The sequence below is a fragment of the Neomonachus schauinslandi genome, chromosome 1, assembly GCF_002201575.2.
Source record: "Neomonachus schauinslandi chromosome 1, ASM220157v2, whole genome shotgun sequence".
NCBI lineage: Eukaryota > Metazoa > Chordata > Mammalia > Carnivora > Phocidae > Neomonachus > Neomonachus schauinslandi.
In genome coordinates, this window is record NC_058403.1 from 110,227,973 (window position 1) to 110,238,712 (window position 10,740).

Sequence of the window (10,740 nt, forward strand, 5' to 3'; positions counted from 1 at the left end):
TTGCCAGGATACACAAAATACTGAAACTGACATAAAATGAAATGGAAAATGTGACTTGGTCTATAATAAGTAAAGAGATTAAATTAGTAATTTTTAAGTTTCCACAAAGAAAAGCTCAGGCCCAAAGAAAAGATAGTGTCACTGGTGAATTTCACCAAATAGTCAGAGAAGAATTAAGATGAGTTCTTCACAAGTTCCAGAAAACAGAAGAGGAATAGACACTTCCTAACCCATTCATTGTATGAGGGCAGTATTACCCTGATAGCAAATCAGACAAAAATTGCCCAAGAAAAGAAACTACAGATCTACATTGCTTGTGAAAAGAGATGTAAAAATTCTCAACAAACGCTAGTAAACCAAATCCAGCAACATATAAAAAAGATTATACACTGTGACCAAGTGAAATTTATCCCAGAAATATAAGGCTGGTTTAACACCTGAAAATTAATGAATGTAACAGACAGTAATACAGCATAAAAGAGAGAAAATATGATCATTTCAATAAATGCAGAAAAAGCAGGGGACTTCCTCACCCTGACAGAGGACATCTCTGGAAACTTCACAGCTAGCATCAGGCTTAAAAGTGAAAGACTGGATGCTTTCCACCAAGATCAGAAAAGGCAAGGATGTCTGCTCTAGTTACTTCTAATTATCATTGTACTGGAGGTTCTGGTCAGGGCAAGAAAAAGAAAGAAAAAGCATCCAGATCAAAAAAGAAAAAAAGTAAAACTATCTCTATTTGCAGATGGAATCATCTTATATATAAAAAACCCTAAGTAATCCACACATACACACAAATATTAGAACAAATACACAACTTCAGCCAAGTGACAAAACACAGGATTACTATACAAAAATAAATTGTATTTCTACACACTAGCAATGAACATTCTGAAATGAAATTAAGAAAACAGTTCCATTTATGATACCATCAAAAAATAAAATACCTAATTATAATTTTAACAAAAGAAGCCAAGACTTATACGCTGAAATTTACAAAATATTGTGTAAAGAAATTAAAACCTAAGTAAATGGAATAACGCCCATGGTCATGGATCAGAAGACTTAATATTGTTAGGATGGCAATACTCTCCAAACTGAACTATAAATTAACATAATTTCTACCCAAATCCTGGCTTTTGTGCAGAAATTGACAAGCTAATCCTAAAATTCACGTGGAAATGCAAGGGACCCAGAATACCCCAAACAATTTTGAAAAGGCAGAAGAAAGTTGAAGGACTCATACACCCCTAATTTAAAACTCACTACAGGGGTGCTTGGGTGGCTCAGTTGGTTAAGCCTCCAATTCTTGATTTCAGCTCAGGTCATGATCTCAGTGTTGTGAGATCAAGCCCTGCACTGAGCCCTGCATTGGGCTCCATGCTCAGTGCGGAGTCTGCTAAGATTCTCTCTCTCTCTCTTTCTCTCTCCCTCTGCCCCTCCCCTTGCTCTTTCTCTCTCAAAATAAAAAAATAAATCTTAAAAAAAAAAACCTACTACAAAACTGCAGTGATCAAGATAGTGTCATCCTGGCATAAGGCTAGACATACAGATCAATGGAACAGAATTGAGAATCCATATATAAATTCTCACATTTATAATCAATTGGGGGATTTTTGACAAGGTGACGGCACAATTCAACAAGAAAACAATAGTCTTTTCAACAAATGGTCTGGGATAACTGGATATTCACATGCAAAAACCAAAATTGGGCCCCCCTCTTCATACAATATACAAAAATTAATGCAAAATGGATCAGAGACCTGACTTTAAGAACTAAAACTATAAAACATTAAAAGAAAACATAAGCATAAATCTCAATGACCTTGAATTAGGCAATAGTTTTCAGACATGACACCAAAAGAAAATACATCAGTTCATCAATATTAAAATTTTTTGTGCTTCAAAAGACACAATTAAGAAAGCAAAAAGACAGGGTGCCTGGGTGGCTCAGTTGGTTAAGCGACTACCTTCGGCTCAGGTCATGATCCTGGAGTCCCGGGATCGAGTCCCGCATCAGGCTCCCTGCTCAGCAGGGAGTCTGCTTCTCCCTCTGACCCTCCCCCCTCTCATGTGCTCTCTCTCTCTCTCTCAAATAAATAAATAAAATCTTTAAAAAAAAAAAAGAAAAAAAGAAAGAAAAAAGACAACCTGCAGAATGGGAGAAAATATTTGCAAATCATATATCTAATAAAAATCTAGTATGCAGAATATATAAAAAACTCTTACAACTCATAAATAAGACAAATAACCCAATTAAAAATGGGCAAAAATCTGAATAGACATTTCTCCAAGGAAGATATACAAATGGCCAATAACACATGAGAAGGTCAACATCATCTGCTATCAAGAAAAAAATGCAAATAAAACCTCAATGAAATACTACATCATAACCACAAGGATGGCTGTAATCAAATAGTGAGATAAGATTTCAAGTGTTGGCCAAGGATGTAGAGAAATTATAATACTCATACAATGCTGGTGGGAATGTAAAACAGTACAGTCACTTTGGAAAGGCCTTCTGTTCATTCCTCAAAATACTAAACATAAAGTTACCAAATGACCTGGTAACTCCACTCCTAGGTATATACCCAAGAGAACTGAAAACATATTTCCATACAAAAACTTTCACACAAATGTTTATAGCAGCATTATTCTTACCAGGCAAAAGAAACAACCCGAATGTCCATCAACTGATGCAATAGAATATGGTATATCCATACAAGGGAATATTATTCAGCAATAAAAAATACTGACCACATGCCACAACATGGATGAAACTTGAAAATATTATGCTAGGGGCGCCTGGGTGGCTCAGTCGTTAAGCGTCTGCCTTCGGCTCAGGTCATGATCCCAGCATCCTGGGATCGAGCCCCACATGGGGCTCCCTGCTCGGCGGGAAGCCTGCTTCTCCCTCTCCCACTCTCCCTGTTTGTGTTCCCTCTCTCACTGTGTCTCTCTCTGTCAAATAAATAAATAAAATCTTAAAAAAAAAAAAATCTAAAAAAAGAAAATATTATGCTAAGTGAAAGAAACTAGTCATGCAAGACCACAAATTATATGATGACTTCATTCATATGGATTGTCCAGAATTAGCGTATCTGTAGAGACAGAACATAGATTAGGGTTGCCTAGGGGTGGAGGGTTCCAGAATAGGGGGAGGATGGCTAACGGGCATAGGCTTTCTCTTTGAGGTGATTAAAATACTCTAAAACTGACTGTGATTGCAGGGGTTTGTTTTAGGGAGGACAAAAATGATCTAAAATTAGGTTGTAGTGATAGTTGCACAAGCCTATAAATATCCTAAACCTCAAATTGTATAGTTTAAATGAGTGAATTGTATGGCATGTGAATCATATTTCAATAAAACTTTAAAAATTTTTGGAACATTTTTCACCATTATTTTTCAAATACTTTCCTCTCCCTGCCCCTTTGAGATTCTAATTACACAAAAACTATATCTCATCGTATTGTCCCACAGGTCACTGATGCTCTGTTAATTTTTTCAGTCTTTGGTCTCTTCATTCAGTTTAGTTTCTTTTGCCATGTCTTCAAGTTCACCAATCTTTTCATCAGTGTTTAATCTTCTTTTAAGCTCCTCCAGTGAATTATTCATACAAGATATTGCATTGTTTCACTGCTAGAAATTCCATTTGGTTTTTTTATACATCCAATTTCTCTCATCATTGTATTCATGTTTTTAAATACTTGAACATATGTATAAAAATTATATTAAAATCTATGTCTGCTAATTCCATCATTTTAGTCATTTCTGGGTGGTTTCTACTTATTGGTTTTTCAACTGGCTACGACTCACATTTTCCTGCTTCTTCCCATGTGCAGTAATTTCTTATTAAATCAACATTGCAAACTCTATACTGCGGAGTGTTAAATTTTGTTGTTTCTTTTATACGGTGTAAGAATGTCCTGTGAGGCAGTTAGTTTAATATTGAATCATGTTGAGCCTTTCAAGGCTTGTTATTAAGCTCAAGGCTTGTTATTAAGCTCAGAGGTGTGAGTTGAGGGCAGTCTTTACTCTGGGCTAGTTTAGCCCTATTGCCAAGGTGTGACCCTTCCAGAATCTCATTTGAATGCCCTATATGTATAACTCCATCCTGGCAGCTCAGAACATGAATGTTTCCCAGTGCTTTTGAGCTCTGGGAATTGTTCGGCCTACAACTCCCTGTTTTTTGCAGCCTCCTGGAGTTTCAGCAATACTAAGGAAGCTCCTACAGAGACTTCTGGGGGTCTTTCTTCACATAGCTTCCACCTCTGTGGTTTCTGCCCTAAAATTCTAGGTACCACCTTGAACTCCAATCTGCATCCTTAGCTTGGTAAAATTACTGTGTTCTGCTTGGGATCTCTGTACCTTGGACTGGGAAGTGCCCCTGTTATGGACTGAATTGTGTTCCCTTCAATATGTTGAAGCCCTAACCCTCAATGTGACTGCATTCAGAGATAGGGCCTTTAGTAAGGTAATTAAAGTAAATAAGCTCATAAGAATGGGGCCCTAATCCTATAGGACTGGTGTCCTTATAAGAAGAGACACCAGGGTTCTATTTCTCTCTCTCTCTCCATGTAGGCACAGAAGAATAGTGAGGACACAGTGAGAAAACAGTCATCCATAAGCTAGAAGGCAGGCCTTACCAGGAACCAACCCTGATCTCACCTTGACTTTGGCCTTCTAGTTTTCAGAACATAAATTTCTTTTGTTTAAGCCACCCACTCTATGATATTTTGTTACAGCACTCTGAGCCAATACAGCCTCCAAGAGAAAGCCTGGACTATATGTGGTTCCTTGCTATTTTCCTCTTAGGGATCAAGGTCCTGCACTGCCTGCTGTCCAATTTCTGAAAATAGTCATTTTACATATTTCATCTACTTGAAGGCTAGTTTAGTCCCAGTTAATCCATCATGGCCAGAAGCATGAGTCTCTCTGCAACATGTTTTGTATCTTTTAACTAAATGATTTTCAGAAATTACTGAGAAGAGGAAAAGATGGAGAGTCACAACCCCACATTGAGGGACACTTGAGAAATCTTCAGTCACCACCCACTATTCGCCAGGAAAAAAACAAGTACGTTACGCCATCTTGATTGGGGTGAGAGTGAGGATCCTGTATATATATATATATATATCAGGCAGCCCAGCATAGTCCTAGCAAGATTTCAGATTTCAGCATGGTAACCCTTCCAGTCCTATTCATACTTGTACTGCCATGGAGTTCTCATTCAGTCCAAGAGGGTAATCAATTTACTTTCCATCATACAATTTTCCTTGGGATGAATAAGAAAAATTAATCCCTCAAGTGAATGTCTAGGCTCAGTGTCCTTCCTGAAATCAGTACTCACAGGACATGGATTGTCCCTAGAGATTAAAACCAAGATTATATCCTGTGCTGGGCCACAAAGGGCAAGAATGACTTCTCAGAAAAACATGAAAGAACAATCACACTAAACCACAGGCACTTTAATTACAGTGAATTTCATGCTCTCAGGGCAAGAAGGGAAGCTCCTTAGCCATGGAGCAGAAAATAGATACCAAGAGGAATGTAAATGATACCCAAGGGTTAAAAGCTAGATTGTAAACACGAAACTTTAGATTTAAGGAGGAGAATTCTGAGGGAGTCTAGTTTCAGCATGACACTGAACCCTAAAGTAAAAGAAAACTCTGGAATACAAAGGGACTGTGACCACAAAAGTTGACAGTGATTTTTTAATTGAATAAATTATTGTATATATTTCCAAGGTCAAAGATGTCTAAAGGGATACTAAGAGAATGCCAGAATAATGTTTTTGTTAGAGCCTCTGGTTACTTCTTTTCCCTCTGCTGCCTCCCCTCTATTCCCACCCCCATATAGGCAGAATCACTTAAAACCCAGATATGATCGTAATGCTCATCTGCACAAAAACCTTCTGTGGCTATCATCCATAGAACGCAGCCCAGTTCCTCGGCTCTTAATGCCCTCAATCATCTTTCCCCAACCTCCCTTTCCAGCGTACTTCCCACTGTATCACCCATCCCTCCTCCCTTGCCCCTCCCCCATATGCTATGCTCCAGCCACCTTCCCCTACAGGAATTAACCACAAAGACCCTGTGCCTCTGTGCTTTCTTACCTCTAAAATGCTGTTCCTTCTGTGCCTTCCCCCCTCACACCCATTTATTGAAAATTCTATCTTCAAGGGTTTAAATCCAATGCCACATCCCTCTCTGTTCTCGTAGCCCTCTTGTGAGGATTTAACATGTTTGCTGTGTTTGGTATTTTTGTGTGGTTGGCTCTTCTGCTAGAAGCTCCTTGAATGCAGAAATTGTGTTACACATTTTCACAACTTTTATCTTCCACGTTACCAAACACATAGGAACCCCTCCAAAAAAAGCTTTTAAGAAACCAAATGGAAATGTTATTCTGAAGGTGGAAAATTCTAAAAATAGGGTTCACTTACAAGTGTGGATTTGCTTGGCTCTCAGTGCAGATGCCAAAGCTAGTTTTCCCCCCTCAGTCAGCCTAAGGAAAGGTAGAAGCCCAGAGGATTAAAATACAGGTTATTTTATTTGTTGGAAAACATTTCTGGACTCCAGTGGTCCAGAATGTTATCACTTCTTATCATCCAACTCATTCATACAAAAGCTGAGGGGGTGGGGGAGTGGAGAAGGGCTCTACACCAAAGTCAGTCTTTTTTCCCCCTTAAGTTATATATTTCAAAGCTGCTTCTGATCACAGGTTCACTTTCCCACACGTTCCAAGGAAAGAAGAACTTCCTTAGAAAGCACTGTGAACCCTCTTCTTTCTGTACCCCCTTCTGTCGTCTAGGTGGCCCACTACCAACTTTAAGGCCTCGAAGTTCTCTGGCATGTTCCCCTATTCAAAAAGAAAAAGGATTTAATCAGAGCCATTTCTCTTTGTTGGCTTGTTACATTTGACAGTCTTCCCCACGAAAATGTTTGTCCCCTTCAATTTAGCCTTTATTTCATTATTGGAATGAAAGACGTCCTCTGTTAAGGTAATTTTAAACATAAACACAGAAAAACTTCTCAAAGAGGTGAAGGAGAAGCTTTGAAAGCACACTAGGCCTCTCTGATGGCAAATCCCTTTCAGCCTTGGCCACAACAGAAGGGCTGCCCTCTCCTACCCCAAGGGGCAGATCCGGCTAAGGCATCTCCCTGCCCAGGTTCCAACTAGAGGCTGTGGTTGTGAGGCTCCATCCCAGGACCCCAAGAGGCCACTCTGCACAAGCACGTCTCCGAGCATGTGTCCCCTGACCGGTGTCTCTTTGTTTTCTCCTTTCCCAGACCCTTCCTCCAACTCTCCTAACCTTAACCCAGAGTTCTCAACACCAGCCCTATTGACATTTTAGACCAGATTATTCGTTGTGGTGAGTTGTCTTGGGCATTGTAGGTTATTTTGCAGCATCTCTGGCTCTACTCACAGCTGCCAGGAACAACGCAGCCCTGCCTCCCAGCCATGACAATCAGAAGTATCCCATCACCAATGTCCCCTAGAGAGTAAAACTCCCAGTTGAGAACCAATGCCTTAACAAAACCCATTCCTTCATCTACCCTTTCACTCACAGGTGGCCTTTATTGGACTACCATTTTTGCCCTCCTTAAGACTTTCAGAGGCTTATGTTCTCAGCATGTTTGTCACTACTTTACTCTGTACAGTATTTCATTAGCTTTTCGGTATTGTAACTCTCTTTATGTAACATTTTATAACTCACAGTTGTGCTTCTCATATGATCTTTCCACATGCATCTTCTGGAAACAAATTTCCTGGAACATTTTCCTTCAGCTACTATAGTAATTCTTAAGCATAGTCCTTTACTGCAGATTATACAGAAAGTTCATGTAAGTTTAAAAGAAGTGAGTCTATAATGTAGATCACTTGGTTTCCTAGGATGATGTGTACACACAAGCACACTCCCCCAATACCCCAAGAGAAATAAGATGCAATGGAACAGAAGTTACACATAGCCTCAGGAGAAACACAATTTTTTAAGAGTATGAATTTCGCTTGAAGTTTTAGAAAGTTACTAAGAATAAAACAAAATTGGGGCGCCTGGGTGGCTCAGTCGGTTAAGCGACTGCCTTCGGCTCAGGTCATGATCCTGGAGTCCCGGGATCGAGTCCCGCATCGGGCTCCCTGCTCGGCAGGGAGTCTGCTTCTCCCTCTGACCCTCCTCCCTCTCATGCTCTCGGTCTCTCATTCTCTCTGTCTCAAATAAATAAATAAAATCTTTAAAAATAAATAAATAAATAAATAAATAAATAAAAGAATAAAACAAAATTTTTATGTTAAAACCAGTATAAACAATCTGGAGTGAAATGAATTTTTTTTTTTTTTTGCATGGATTTTAAACTAAAGGAGGTCAACGAAGTTTTTTTGCAATGGGTCACATTGAGCCACAGTTTTAGGCAGACCTGTGCTTCAGGAGGAACATTGAGAAACCCTAGTTTGGTGGCATGAAGAATCTTCATTGCATTAAAAATCTAAGAACCTAAAGAGAACATATGATCCAAACTCCAGCTGAGAGGCAGGTGTGGTGTTTTTAAACTCATCTTATGGATGAGTTAACTTCCCTTCCTAGGACAAGAAAATGGAAATCTCTCCATAGGCTTTGCAATTGTCACACAAGCAGTGAAGAGGATAAGCGGTCAGGAAAACCGCAATTCGTAAATCCGATTTTAGGGCTTTCTAGGTGGGGAAACAGGCTGAGTCCATATGTAGCTTGCATTTGCTTGTGTTAGGATAAGAATTTGTCCTGTCAACTTGCCTTCTCTCCGGGTGTCTCCTGCACTCCCTCGCCTTTTTTAGTTTGGTTGATTTGGAAAATTCCAGTCCACCTTAGCTAAAGTAAAAGTAAAATAAACAGTTGTAAAGTGAAGCTGAGATTAAAATTTTACGTCTGCTTTGTTACTGTCTCTTCTCTTCCTACCGGGAGTAATTTCTAACAAAGCCCTCTTTACTGTTACTCCTTCTTCCCCAAGGCGCACCAAGGATGGAGTTGTTTTTCTTTTTGTTGTAGCACTGCACAAACTAATAGAATCATGGCAAGATACTTAACCTCTCCTGCCCTTTCCTTCAAGTATTGAAGTAGATCTCAAAATCTTTTACAACACCAAATTTCTATATATTATAGAATTTTACTGGGAGAATCACATTTATAGGTAACCTATTGTTTAAACATATATTTTAATGCTTTAAAAAAAGGTGTCTCATCTCTAGATTCCATCTCTAGAAAATGTCATCAGCACACTTACCTGCAAACATATGTGCTCCTAGCAACTCAACAATAAACAAAGGAGCAGTAATTGTTTTTTTCTTTAGTAAGAGTTGCTAGTACACAAAGTAAAGGAGCATAGCCAGTGGCCCGAGGGAACCTGGGAACCCGCTGCCCAGATTCTAATGCCTGTATTAACCAGGCCAAGTGACCCAATGCTGGCTCTATCCATTCCAGATTAATTCCCGAATAGCTAAGCACTTAATCTGAGCAGCTTATAACCACAAAGCCATAAACTTGTCTTAAAGAATTATAATCCTCAATAGGAAGGAGGTTGGGTGAGGGAGTGAAGTCACTAATTAGAGGAAAGGAAGGGTTAACAGAGCACAGTTATTTGCAGAGTGGCTATCAAGTGAAAAATAGGATTCAAAGATAGGAACGTGACCCAAGTTGCACCAGAATAGTTTTCTGAGACTTTATCCATGCTCCTTCCTCCCCCATCCTCCCCAGCCCCATGCAGTCTTCTCCCACTTTGGTGAAGGCTCATGGAGAAGTGAGACCAACTTAAATGGAGAGTTCGGACGATCACATTTGAATCCCTGAGGACAACTCTACAATGGATTTTTCAGTTACACGAACTAATAAGTCCTTTGCTTTGGTGGGGGGACTGAATTAAGTTCACAATTAGTTTCCCTACTAATTTTATGGGTTCTATTATGGTTACTACAATGAAAGTAAAAGTATGCATTTTCCCGACTCAGAATTATAAGCACTTAAAAAGATTTGTTTTGGGGTGCCTGGGTGGCTCAATCAGTTAAGCGTCTGCCTTTGGCTCAGGTCATGATCCCAGGGCCCAGAGATCGAGCCCCACAAGCCCCACAACAGGCTCTCTGCTCAGCAGACAGCCTACTTCTCCCTTTCCCTCTGCCTGTCGCTCCCCCTGCTTGTGCTCTTTCTCTTTGTCAAATAAACAAAATCTTAAAAAAAAATAAAAATAGATTTGTTTTACGTAAAAATCAACATTGGTTGTGACTATTAAATATAAGCATAATGTAGCCTCTGGAAAAATCTACAATTAAAATCAATTTGATATCCAAAGATTTAACATTTCCTTTTAAAACATCCATCTAAAAAGTTTCAAAATATAAACTCAACAAAGTTTAATAGGCCATACTGATAAAACAGATTACTTGGGACAAGTCCTCAATGTTTTCTAGAAACACAATCTCCCTCTCATTGTTTCTCTCCTCTTTGAGTTCCCACTTTACTGAATTCTTACTAAGTCATTTTTCTTTTTAAAGATTTTATTTATTTGAGAGAGAGAGCACACGCACAAGCAGGGGGAGAGGCAGAGGGAGAGGGAGAAGCAGGCTCCCCGCGCAGCGGGGAGCCTGATGCGGGGCTTGATCCCAGGACGCTAGGATCATGACTTGAGCTGGAGGCAGATGCTTAACCGACTGAGCCACCCAGGCGCCTCTCTTATTAAGTCATTCTATAAATGTGAAGCAAATAGACAAAATTT